This window comes from Strix uralensis, chromosome 2 (genome assembly GCF_047716275.1).
Source record: "Strix uralensis isolate ZFMK-TIS-50842 chromosome 2, bStrUra1, whole genome shotgun sequence".
Classification (NCBI taxonomy): domain Eukaryota; kingdom Metazoa; phylum Chordata; class Aves; order Strigiformes; family Strigidae; genus Strix; species Strix uralensis.
Genome location: NC_133973.1, coordinates 92,399,192 through 92,412,497, shown reverse-complemented (window position 1 = coordinate 92,412,497; position 13,306 = coordinate 92,399,192).

Sequence of the window (13,306 nt, the reverse complement as noted above, 5' to 3'; positions counted from 1 at the left end):
AACACTGTAGGGCATGTGATTCTCTGGGTTCTTGTAAACCCCAGGTAACCTAACAGAGTGAGCTCCTGACAGACCCTGTACAGATGAGGAAGGCCACTCAGCAGCTGGCATTCACCTATAAGCAGTGTGTGTCCAATCTACTTAACAGCCTCAAGCAAGTCTGTGGGTGTGATGGGTGATAGTTACCTTCTCTGCAGGCCTGGTGGAAATTAGTTTCCACCTGGGTAAGACAGATGAACTGTTGCAACTCCTGGCCATAATGCTGATGGTCAGGTTTCTGACTGTGAAGTGGTCAGCTCTTCTGATCAAAAAGGAGGCATGTATATGGTACTCAACAGCTTTCAGCAGTCCTCTGAAACACCCAGGGTTCACTAGGGAGATAGGTATCTGCAGTCTTCTATGGAGAGGTGATTAGTCGCTTGGTTGTTGCTCAGGGGAAACAGTATCCCAAACTAAATGAGGGTCCTGAGCAGGTGGGGGAGCTATCACGCTGCTCAGTGTATCAGTGGGCGCACATTGGGGAACATAACTCCAGGTTTTTTTAAATATATATTCACTCCATTCTTCTGTTGCATTTTCAACATCTTCTATCTTAATAAATCCTGTGAGCTTTTCATAAATACAACATAGTGTGGGCATATGTCCTCCATTTTAGGATCAACCATGGTCAGTTAAAGATGTGGCTGTTTGCCACAGTCAGAGTACCCAGGGATTCTCCAGGCACTCGGTGCTGCAGACTTTCTACTTTCCTTTTCAGGCTGCTGGAGTTGACTTCTCTTCTCCTTTCTCACATCCCTCAGGCCTCCATGAAGCCTTTCCTTACCCACCACTCCTACCCCAATCTCTCTTTGCCATGGCTCCTAAAGGTAGAGGAGCAAGCTGTGCATCATTTCACCTCTTTCCAGGGTGTAATGAAGTCCGCTATCAGTCCAGAGGTGGCGGTGTCATCTCACCATCAGGCATTTATCAAAGGTCAGGTCTATTACTATGGGAACAATCACATTGCTCCTCAGAATGAGTCTAGGTGGCTTCAGGCAGGTCTGGCATCAGAGACAAGGAAGACAGGCATTGGCTTCTATTAAGAAAGTACAAAACCACAAAACAATGGGTAGTTTTGAGGTATTGTTCAACACACATCGTAGTAGCTGAGATCAAGCCAAGTATCAGGTGAGACAGATACCCAAAGAGCAGTAGGGTCCCAGTGTTATGCACTGACCAAAAAACCCACTGTCCCTCATCTCATTCATTCTGACTATGTCTTTGATACCTGTGTTAGACCAGACACTGACCTAAAGCTAAACCCACCCTCATCTCCCACTAGTCCGTTCTGGCTAGTCTGGGCTCAAGAAGACTCAAGGACGCACAAAAAGGACCCTGCTCTCAGTAGATCTTCTGTCTCACTCCTACAAAACTGCCTAAAGGTCAGGGAGAACCTGTGTGGCCTTCACACTTTTCACAATATCCTGCTGCTTTGTTTTCAGGCTGCCCATTTGACCCCATTTGTCCATCAATAGTATAACGGTTTCCAGTTAGTAACAGGTTTTACCATGGCTTAGGGACATATATTGTCATGGATGCGTGTTGAGCAAATGGTGTCAGAGACATATGAGGATTTTTGAGCACGTGAATTCAGTCACTTACTGGATGTAAAGCCAGGAGAGTGGTGGTATCACGGGGATGAGACGACCCAGTGACAAACATTTGGGCGCCTGAAGCAGGCCAGCTACCTGAGATAGGGCAGGCAAATCCCACTCTAATGCAGCACCTCCTCATAAAAGACAAGCAAGCTGTGTTGTATAGCACTGGGACAGTTTGATTACATGTAGATAGGGCACTACCAGAAGAATTAACGGGGCAATGTTGCTCTTTGGAAAAAGAAATAGGTCATCACTGGCATCATCTCACACTGCTTCTGTTTATCTCTGTCTTCTCACTTTTCTAGTGGCATAGAGGTAGTTATCCCTTCTCCTTTACTGTGGTTTTCATCCTTCCTCCTTTCTACTCAAAGTCTGCCTCTTCATATCAATAAAACCACAACCTGAATTAATTTTGTGAAGAAACTATATGACGATGAGACATGGTAGCATCTTTTTTACTATTTCTTATAATGACTTCCTCTTGAGTACAATTTCCAATTTCCTATCACACTATTATTTGAGACTATATAAAAATCAAGATGTAAAAAATAAGTTTCTTGTTGACTGTCAGCTGCTTTTGACGTTTTATCTTGGGTAATCTTTTTGAAAGCTGCTTGTGAAGAACTTGCTTTCTGGATTTCTTCCCAGAGAGTTTCTAATTTCTCTTTCACTGCAGTCTTAAGAGCATCCTTGTTCTCACACATAGTCACTGTAGACAACAATGTCTCTAATTTTGCAGTCCCTGTGTAGATGAACCATATAGCTTTAACAGATGCTTCCATTTGGGGAAAAAAGGAGCCAGTTGCAAGCAACTATCTCTAATGCATTTACACTTACCTTCTACTAAAATCTGCATAATTTTCTAAAGGTTAATCAGCATAAATTCATTTCATGGTTAATAGGAGGCAGTTGTTGTTAAGAACAATGAATGAAGAAATTTTTAGGATGGTGGACTTCAAAGCACTTGAGCCTAGATTAAGGCAGTCTAAATTCCATCTGCTTCCCTATACCTTGTGTCTCCTTTTGGTTGTCTCTGTGTCTTCAGAGACCCAGGGCACAGTAACAACAGGGACTACAGATCAAGTTTTCACTGTCTGACCCTGTACTTTGGTGTCCAGATGTAACAGTGACCAATGACTCTCAAGTTATTTAGCTACTTGTCAGCAAGTGACTTACAAATTTGTTTACTGGTGCCTCATGAGTTACTACAGCATTGGGGTTTTTTTTGCTGCTGCCTGTTGCTATATATCAGAGTTCAGAAGTTACCTGAAGTGCCATGGGACATAGCCCCATATGCACTTTTTCTGAGTATCTAAGTGAGATTGTGGGTAATGGTGGCAGAACTAGGGCTTCACTGATCAGATTTCAAGTCTTGGTCTGGACTTACTTGAACTCTTTCTCCTGCTGAATGCTGCTTCCACTTCGTGCAACTTAAATGCATATGTGGTTATGTGAGCTGAGATCTGACCTAGATCTGATGCTAAACACATCGTTCCTTTTTGTGCTGCTGGCTACAGAAGCATTGTATCTTAACCAATCTTGCTGCAGCAGCCAACTACTTTATCTTCGTCTTTGAACAAATTCTTCGTCTTGGATAACGATGTGTTGCTGTCGGTCAGATAACATGGGCTTTTGAGGAGCTGTTGCAAGCAGCTACAGTCTTTGCCCTCTGCCTAGCTTTCAGTCAAATGTTTGGTAAGAGATTTCCAAAGGAAGAAATTTTCTTTATGTTGCTCTTGCCCAGATCTTTCACAAGACTGCTGTATAGATTTGGAAAAATATGTTACTCTAGAAAACAGCAGATCCTCTGTCACTGATTTCACATGAAAAGGAAGATCACTTACAGGGTCAACTTCATACTGTTGAGCAGGGAAGAGATACAATCTAACAGGAGAAAGTCTGGCACAGAAGGTAAACTGATAGGTAAGAATGCATCTCAGATACGTTAGCATAAAAAAAGACTTTGCTATAATATAGACTAATGCAGAAAGATTTACTGTTAAAACTTTGAAACCATGAGTATTTAGGCCTGAATGTTCTCATAAAAGTCCCCATACTAATTTTATCACAAACACATCTACTCTTTCATAACTTTACATTAAGTCATGTACAAAGACTCATCAAATAGAAGTAAAGAGTCTTCTGGCAAAAAAAATATCCTTAAAATGTTTACCTAGTCATAACTAATAGCTTTTGATTGTTCCTTAGTAAGCTTGGAAGCCATTACAGAAAGCACAATTAAGAGTCTTGACATTTACTGTGCGTTCCAGTTCAAATTTACTAATGGATACAATTCAGTTCCTTTTTGCACCACACAATGCCACAAATTCAGTTCAGAGTAATGCAGACATCCAAGGGTGAGCTGGGAATAATTACACAAAAGGTCAAAAGCCTCTTGCCCTGCAATAAGTACCATTTCTGACAGGCTTGCTAGTTTGTTTAAATAGAACATTATAATCAAGCAGATATTGGAAAAGATCTCAAGGAGATTACTTTCATACAATACAGAGTCCCCATCATAAAGAAAGATATACCTCATTTTCAATTATGTGGAAGGTCACCAAGAAAGAAGGGCCTTTTAATACCAAGGTGCAACTGTAGTTCTGGTCATTGTGAGCTGCAACTACTTATACAAAGTAGGATTTTACTGCCAAACTTGAAATTAAGAGTGTGCTGAACATCCGGCCCAGTGCAAACAGGCTGCATAAGTATCTTCAAACCTGCCTTCCTGCATGAAAGAAGAGATGCTTTTGTGAATGAAACTGGATACTGAAGAATTAGAAATGCAGTTCTTCCTCTGGTCACTTTGCAGAGAAAGGATGGGGGAGGAGGAGTGGAAGTGATGCTGATTACAACATGCTGTCTACATAAACCAAACATGTGTGGAGGTGTGGGAACATGCATATAAACCTTTCCCCAGAGTTTGTTGTTTCATTAAAATGAAGAAAACTCAGAAATGTGTTCCTTCCTCTCCCTTCCCTCCATGTAACAATTCTTGCTGAGCAAAGTGTTAGTCCTGGACAGACATGGATGTCACCATTTTGGCTGATCAACAAGTTCTTGTTAGAAAATAGCACAACTAATTCATCTGTATTTAAGAACAAAGTTCTGTACCAGGTTGATATGGAGCCTTTTCAGCTTGTCTGGGAAGCCCTCAGAGAGGCATAGACTTGCTGCAGGTTTGGGGTACAGCTATGCTGAGAGGGGTACAGCAACAGTGAGACACACATCACCGTGCTGAAAGCAGTATAGGGCATCAATAGCATTCCTCAACACAAAGACTGGCATTATTCTTATTTCTTTTGTTTATTCTTTTATTTATGCCACATATCTCAGGTACTCACAAACCTTCAATTAAAAGGAAGTGTCATTCCCTGTTTTGAGAAACAAACATCTCATGAACTCCTGAAGCACTCCAGCTTTGAAAGAAAAACAAGTAGAAACTTTTGCTACAAAAACTGCCAAGAAATCCTCATTCACTATTAGTTATTTTTATCAGAGAGGGAAGTTGGCTAAAAGCCTGAACAAAGGGGTGGGTCTTCGGTCCTTTGCTGAACATGGGGAAGCTCAGGTTTAGATGTGTTTCTAACAGAAGGAAGAACTGCTAAGGTAGCAATTATCTGTCCTCTGCCACACCACGCCCAGACTTCCTTCTACCCCAGTTGCTGCAGCTCGCTGAAAGAGTGTTGGTGGCACAGAAAAGACGGTCTTCATCACCTGGTCTCTGACTCATGTGGTGATCACCACATGATACTTCGTCTAGAGATGAAGTGTGATATTCTCTATTCATCCTATTTTACTCAAAAGTCTTGCAGCCCCCTTGACTCACAGCCCCATACAAAGTGTGCATCCTATCTAGTCCATATAGGACTAGGATGACAACAGTGAGATCTACATGTAGTCAGTGATCATGAGATCATAGCTGCTCTGCTGCAATAATCTCCCACTTGCAGCATGTGTCACAGGTATGAACTGTTTGGCCTGTAAATCAACAGGTTTGATCTTGCCTCTGGATGATCCCTGAATAGGTTGCAGAAATGCTCTCAAAAGCACCTCCACCTTTTAAACGGACTCCACCCTCTTTACTCACAGTGGGTTATGAGGAAGTTGCTGCCTTTTTTATTTGTTGCTTAAGTTGACCTGTTACAACCATAAATGTATTTTATGACATACTTAAACTTTGGGGCTTCTTGCAGGTCTCACAGCAAAAGAGTGCTTTAGGTATGAACATGTTACCTTCAAGACATGGGAGAGGGTGTAGGCTGTGTTTCCTTCAGGACTGAAAATGTGCACACAAATAAGGGGAGCTCAGTTGGATGTATCAGTGTTGATGTATGGACCTTAGAAGTTTTACTTCCAATTATAGAAATTATTCACTTGAATTTCTGACCACATCTGAATCAAATCCAAAACCCAGGATCATGACAGTTTTGAATCCAATACCACCTTAAGGACAAATTGATTGACACAAGCCACATTTTTGGGGAGGGTTATTCATAAACACATAAATTTTGACACAGCAGGTCAGTATCTCAGCACTCCAAAGCACTGGACTGCGATGGAAATGATTTCTTGGTACTGTATTTTCTTCAGCTGCTTGAATGAATGTGTTCTGGGTCTGTAGGTTCATGCTTGTGAAGCAAGACGTTATTTGGTTCCAGTTGCATAGGTAATTGGTATTTAAATAAAGGTGCTGTATATTTTGATTCCCCCCCTGAGTAGCCATATGTACATGTGCTCAGCATTCTTTGGCCAAGACATGCTACAGCTGCATCTGTAACTGTAAATACAAAATCCCACCTCCTGTCCACCTGAGGTCCTTGCTTGCAACCTGCAAAAAATCTGTCCAGGTCTGCTTGGTCTGACCTCCTCATGTGCACCCTGACCTTCTCATGGCATGATGACAGGTTATGAACGTGCTGGACATGCCTGAACACATAAAGCACTAAAATGTTCCCATCGCACCAACCTTGTGGCCTCACAGATGGTCATGGGCAGATATGGCTTTCAGATGGCCTCAGATAACCCCTGAGATGCAATGCACCTGCATCAATACATCTACATGTTCTTACCAAGCAGAATTCTCTGTTGGTGTATACAATGGAAATTAGAAGTAGGTGTGCCAACATGTATCAGTAGGGAAATGCACCCTTAATCCATGTATGTTTGCTTTATAAAGACTGAAGTACTGTAAAAGCCATTCTTTTATGCAATGCAGCCTACAGGTTATAAGACTCAAGAGAGAAGGCATGGATTAAGTGCATTACCACACAATGGACATATGTCAGTTTGGTTTTTATCACTGTCAAACAAGCACTGGGAAAGAGTCATAAGAAAAATATTTATAGCAATAAATCCCATCTTAACATGATAACATTCAGACTGTACACTAAAAGAACTAGAGGTATGTAGAATACAAAATGAGTTGGGTATTCCAGGTAAGACATAACATTGAAATTATACTAGTATTTCTGGCTGGCTAATAGAAGCTGCAGGGGAAACTGCACTTCACATGTTTTGGATAAGAAACTAGAGAGGTCTGGGCTGGCTGTGCATTAGTCTTACTGCAGTAAGTATAGACAACTTTGCTTAACATTAATGACATGATCTATGCTAGTAAACATCTTCCAAAATGTAAGAAGCACAAATTATAACTGCTTTCATAAGTCATATAACAAGGTATGCACTGTTCTCCAGTCTCACATAATCACGGAAATATCATCACTGCAGTGGTTTGCTTCCCTCTGGATTTTCCCCCTTTACATGCTTATGCTGACAGTTTGCTTTGCTTTACTTTACTCCCTAATGTGGTTAAAATTTGCAACCCTCTTGATGACTGCCATGGTTACAGAGCACATCTCTTTCAACAGGTTCCTTTTTCCTGGCGGTAATACAATGTGTCTGATTCATAGGCTGCAGCATAGTGGTGGTGAAATCACTGGAGCTTACTGTCCCTTGGCACTGGGGACCAAACTGAGAGCTGGTGTAAGCTGTGGATTGCCATGGGGTGAAGAATACCATCCCTGACTTTGGCTTTCGAGGTTCACTTTCTTTGTCAGTATTTTTCTCTTTCTTTGCCTTTCAGAAACTAAGAGAGGAATGTGAGTGCTTCCCTATCACACTGTATAATTTAACAGAAGACTAATATTTTGTCTGGCAGCCTTTGTAGTTTGTATAGATGATTTCTTACACCAAGCTTCCCCTTTCTTTCTCTCTCTCTCCCCCATCCCTCTGAGTTTAAGTGTGACGTTTTGAAAAGCAAAGCTATTTGACTACAGAGTCCTTTCTAGCATTTAATAAATTAGGTATGGGTTAATATGACAACTGTCTTTGGTACATGCTCCTTCTTTTTGGTTTGCTTTACCAAAAACATGTTCCTTTGAATTGACTGAAAGTGTTCCATTGAGTCTGACTTTTAAAGAAAAGGGTTTTTATTAAGAGATTTTTCAGGGTGGGGAGTAAAGAAAGAGGGGAAAAGACATTTTTTTGATGCTAAAAAGCAAAGTTATTTTGATTCAGTGATGGATACTTTCCAAATTAAAAATCTTCAATGTGTAGATCCCAAGAAAACTGCTTCGGTATCCCACGGAAATCTGTTTGTGCCCTAATTCTCCTCTGTGAGCTAAGTGTGTTTCTTGGACTACATTGCCCACCGTTCACAGTAACCAGGAGGCCCATGAGGCAGTTCAGCAAGAAAGAAACAGCGATGCATGAGTGACATTCTCCACAGTGTTCAGCTCACAGAAACAGTGGTTACAGATCCCATAAGACACCTTGACACCTTTTCCATATAAGAGATGGTACTTTCCAGTCAATATTTTGCAGTTTTGAAACAAAACCACTTTTGCAATGGTCCTTATAACAGCAATGATGGTGATAATAATAATAATAATACATTTATGGGAAAAGAAATATTTTCTAGTTAGCTCTACTATTCCCATCTTTGTGAATCTTTTCTCATTGAGAAAAAATTCAAGGAAAAGGTGAGCCTGACATGAGCAGTGAAGAATCCAGACATCTTGGGGCTTGTTTTTAGCAATTCCTTTCATCAGCTGAGTGACCTCAGCTTCCTTCCCAGATGAAATTAGGCTTCTGGAGTACCCACTTAATATCCTTTCTCAGGCATAGTCAATCAATTTTGCATTAAAAATATAGAATGACTACAACTTACTGCCTGTACAATTTTTTCCTGCCATAGAGTACTGCCATCCTTTTGGTTATAAAATGAAATTTAAGTAATGTTGCCATATTCCTCTAGACTGAATGAAGTGTAAACGTTGATCAAAGATTTCATCAGCTTAAAATATCAGAAATTAAAAATGGTTCTGCCAAAAAGATAGGTGTTTAATATACTGGCTAGTACTTCCCTTGTTTTCTCCTTTGTGTTTATCAGTGTATTAATTTTTCCTTGTTGCACCAGTGTATTTTTATTATTTAAGCAAATTATCATGGCTGAGGTAAGTAACACAATTATTCTTTGTTAGCTGGCACATTGCCATTCCTTTCATGTGTTCAAGCTATGAATTATAAGGATGTAATGTCCCTGATGGATTTAGTGGTGACATCATAAATCCTCGCTCTGATGAAGACACTAATATGTGCTGTTGCCAGTAATTTGCTGACACCACTGATAGTTAAGGGCACAAATAAAGATGTCTTTCTTGGCATAGTACCATGGAAGCCAAAGCTACTGTGAAAGAAAACACCAGCCAGGTGAATTTCAACTCCTTTGGAAATATGTCTTTTAAACGGGCAACAATATAACTACATAATGAATGATGCTTTCCTGTGCTCATAATGTGCTTTGAAAACCACGGTCAGTTGAATATAAAAGAAAAAAAATGTGTTTGAGGGATCCAGCAATAGTTTGTTAATTATTTCAGCTTAGCTAAAGCAGTTCTGGAGTAGCTTGGGGGTCACCATGCCATAAGCATGTGGCTGGATTGAGCCCAGCACAAAATAAGACCCTGTTGAATTAGTTGCCTGTATGAGCTTTCTTCCTACCCTTTCTCCAGTGGGGAGTCATGGCTGGCCTCCTCTGTCCCCAGATCCTGATTTAGTACTGCTGCCACACTCCATAGCTGCAACCCAGTGAGGTCAGCATGCCCACATGGGCTTTGGGGGTAAACTTTGGGGGTACTCCCAGGTGAAATGATGACCTACTCCTCCTATCCCAATAGAGACAGTCATGGTGGGACTGAAGACCAGCTTGTAGTGAGATCCATTGGCACAGACGGGTTACTGGGTATCTATCTGTGTAATACACCAAAATGCCAGACTGCCACAATCTGCAAGCCACAGAGGAGGTTTGGCTATGTCTTGTCAACATGATGTGAGGAAGTATTGATCCACCTCTTCACTCTACCCATCACCCCTTCATCCTGCCTAAGGTTTCCAAAAAGAAATTTAAGCCACAACACACATTCATAAAACACTGGTTGGCCTCTAAACTGATTTCTTTAAACATACCTTAAAAAACAGGTTCATCTGCGGTTGCCTCCCTGCACCACCAGTTGCTCAGAAGACCTTTGTTCCAGGACCTTACAACCTCTCTTAATCTCTTTTTAAGTAGATTTAACAGGTCTCACATTTCTCCCCACCCATCTCTGACACTCAGGTCTTCCTTTCCTCTAAAAACATCCCACCCAGATGCCTTAAGGTGGCATATACTTAATCCCACAACACCACTGGGAAGCTTCCAGATTTTGCTTTAGCAGTGTCATGCTCTTGGGCAGCAATATCTTTTCTGTAATAGAGTACATTAGGATATCAATTACTCAGGTTAGTCTAAGGTGTCAGGTAGCATTATCAGTATCATTATAAAAATTATCATGTTAGGGTTCAAACTTTGAACTTGGCTTAAAAACAATAACACTGTGGAAATCCATTCCTTCTATTTTCCTTCTCTGTTCTTGAACAATTTCAAATTTAAATTTTCTCTGTGACCTCAAGAATGACCATTTCCTGCCTCCAGCTCAAATGGGAGCTGTGACTCACAATGGCATGTGACTGCAGAAGCTGTGGCTTTGAAAGAAAGCCAAAATACCTGCCTTCTGCTGTGCGAAATGTAGATGCTATTCAAAGTCTGAGTACAAAATACACTTTATATTATCTTGACAATGAATATGTTTGTGCATTGTATCAAGCAGTGCTAGACTTCCTTATGCCATATGGTGCAGTTTTATTAATAGCACTGATTTTCATCTAATTTACCTGAAAGCTTTCAACCTCCCGCTTGTGTAAAGTACCTGAGACACCGACCTACAGCTCAATCCAGATCGTACCTGTTTTAAGCACTCCACATGAATTTCTATCCAATTTCTATCTATTCCAAGCTTGCTGGGACCTGTCAGTGTTTCTGCTTTGTTCTTCACTGGCAAAGCATTGATATGACATTTGTAAACGTTGCCAGATGAGTCGGTGGCCTGGGATTGGTACATAATTCAGAACTTCAGTTTTTCAAGCCCTCTGAAGCAGCAGCCAGCCCTGGAGCCAAAGTTTAATATCATTAGTGTATTAATTTATGTCAGTGGTTGAGTCCACTCTTTTTTTTTAAACCGCATTTCACAGAAAATCTCTTACGACCAGCAACTGATCAAACATGACAAGCTTCCTCTTGGCTATCGCCCGTGATACGGGCTACTTAACTCCTGTATTCCTTCCCAGAATGGAAACTGCGGCTTTTGGTGAAATAAAGGAGCTTCTGTTTCTCTGCCACTGTCAAAAATGGAAATTCAGTGCAATCTTTTCATCAGCTTGAAACGCCAGATCAGATTAAAAGCCCTGATGCCAAGAGGAGGGCATCTGATGCACTGCTTTGAGCTGCAGTTCTTAATGCTCTTTGGTCCACCACTTTGTAGGAGCACCTCAAACTTCCTGTTACTCCCCTCATTAGAGCAGTGCTAAAGTGTCAAAGCATTAACAGAGGCTGAGGTCTTCTGGAAATAACCCTGCTAGGGCAAATACAAGCCTGCTATAGGGCTGACAGGCTAAGAGGGTTACCTCAAGGAGGAAAGCATACTGGTGGAGACACAAACTGAAACTCACAGGGTGCATACAGACTGCTCAGTGGTCACGTAAATTGGACATTGTGACCTCTCTGTTGGGGAGAGTGAGTGGCACAGGCTGTAGAAGCAGCCAGAATCTGGCAGCCCCAGAGAACAGTGCCTTTGAATCACTCACTGAGCTCTTGATCTTGGATCTTAAAGGTTGTTGATAACTAATCTGGGTGTGAGTAGCAGAGCCCATCATGGCCAGCAGCCCGAGGAATCAACTGCCATCCTGCTCGGATGTGGTCTCGTTACTAAACCTTCCCTGCATTTCACACACATGGAGCGCCTGGTATTAAGTGTGTTGTTGTCATAATGAAATCATGGGGAATCAGATGGAAAAATGTGTGTTTGAGCACTTAAAGCTAGACTTGCAGACCACAAAACAGACTTCACAAGTAGAGGTCAAGGTGGCACCAATTAAGACAAGATTATATTTAATGGAGAGTCACCTGGATTGAATTAAGTGTATTTTCTTGGACCTAGCAAGCTGGAATAAGGATAAACAAACTGCTCCAGAATTCCTAGGTGACCTTCTAGTAATTATGACCAAATTTGAGTTTCATGTCTTCAGAGCCCCCAAATTATCTTTTATATAAGAACACACATTGCTACTCGGGAGGTCTGTTTGTTGTGATGAACAGAGCATAAAATAAATCCCTTGCACACAATACTGCAGGTGGAGGCTGCAAAGCAGTTTCTCTGACCAGTAGAGCTAATGGGCCTCCAGTGTAAAACACATTTTTGTAACTCCCTTTCTTCAGACCTTCTTTTGTTGTGAGAAACACAATGCCAAAAGAACTTAATGGCTTTGTTTTCCAGTCCATAAACTGCTGATATGTCACTGATGTTGTGGTTAAGCATACATGGTATCTCTACCAGAGTTCAAGCTCATGCTAGAGACAAGCACGGAGGCCACTGCTTTTCTTTTTAGCGTGAGCTTTATTATTGTTGCTCTGTAACTCTACGTGGAAACACAGAATAAAAACATGATGCATACACCTCTGAGTCTTGTGGCTTCAACCTGTAGTATCTTTGCCCCTTATGCAAACAGGACGCCCAGGAGAGGAACAGAAAATTGTACAATTAGACTGAATCTAATTCCTGTTTGTTTGCCAGTCTTGGACTGTATAATCTGCTTGTTCACCTGAAGATGAGCATTGGTCAACAGTTTTTCACCACAAGAGAGTTTATTTTGAAAATGTGTTGGTTGACTGAGCTCCACTGATCTATCCAAGACATTTCAACACCTACTTAATGAGCCCGTGCAGGTTTTCAGATCCCTAAGGGGTATTGATTATTTGGGACCCTATGAACCCTTGGCAGCTTCCTAGTGAATACATGCTTTTGTCAACTTTCACCATTTTCTGTTAGTATTGAAAACAAGAAAATCTCAGTATCTCTGGGCAGATGCAAAGGAAGCTTCCTTAAAGTTTACTAGAAATGTCTAAAATTCATGGTTTGAGTTAAAACTGGACAAGAATATAATTTCAAATAAGAAAACATTCCTTGTGGACTAAAGTAATTTCATACAGGCTTTTCAAGAGTTGGCCCAACTTCCAATCTCTTAATAAACTTAAAAGAACTGTCATAAAGAAATAAATGTCACTCTCGCAGTAT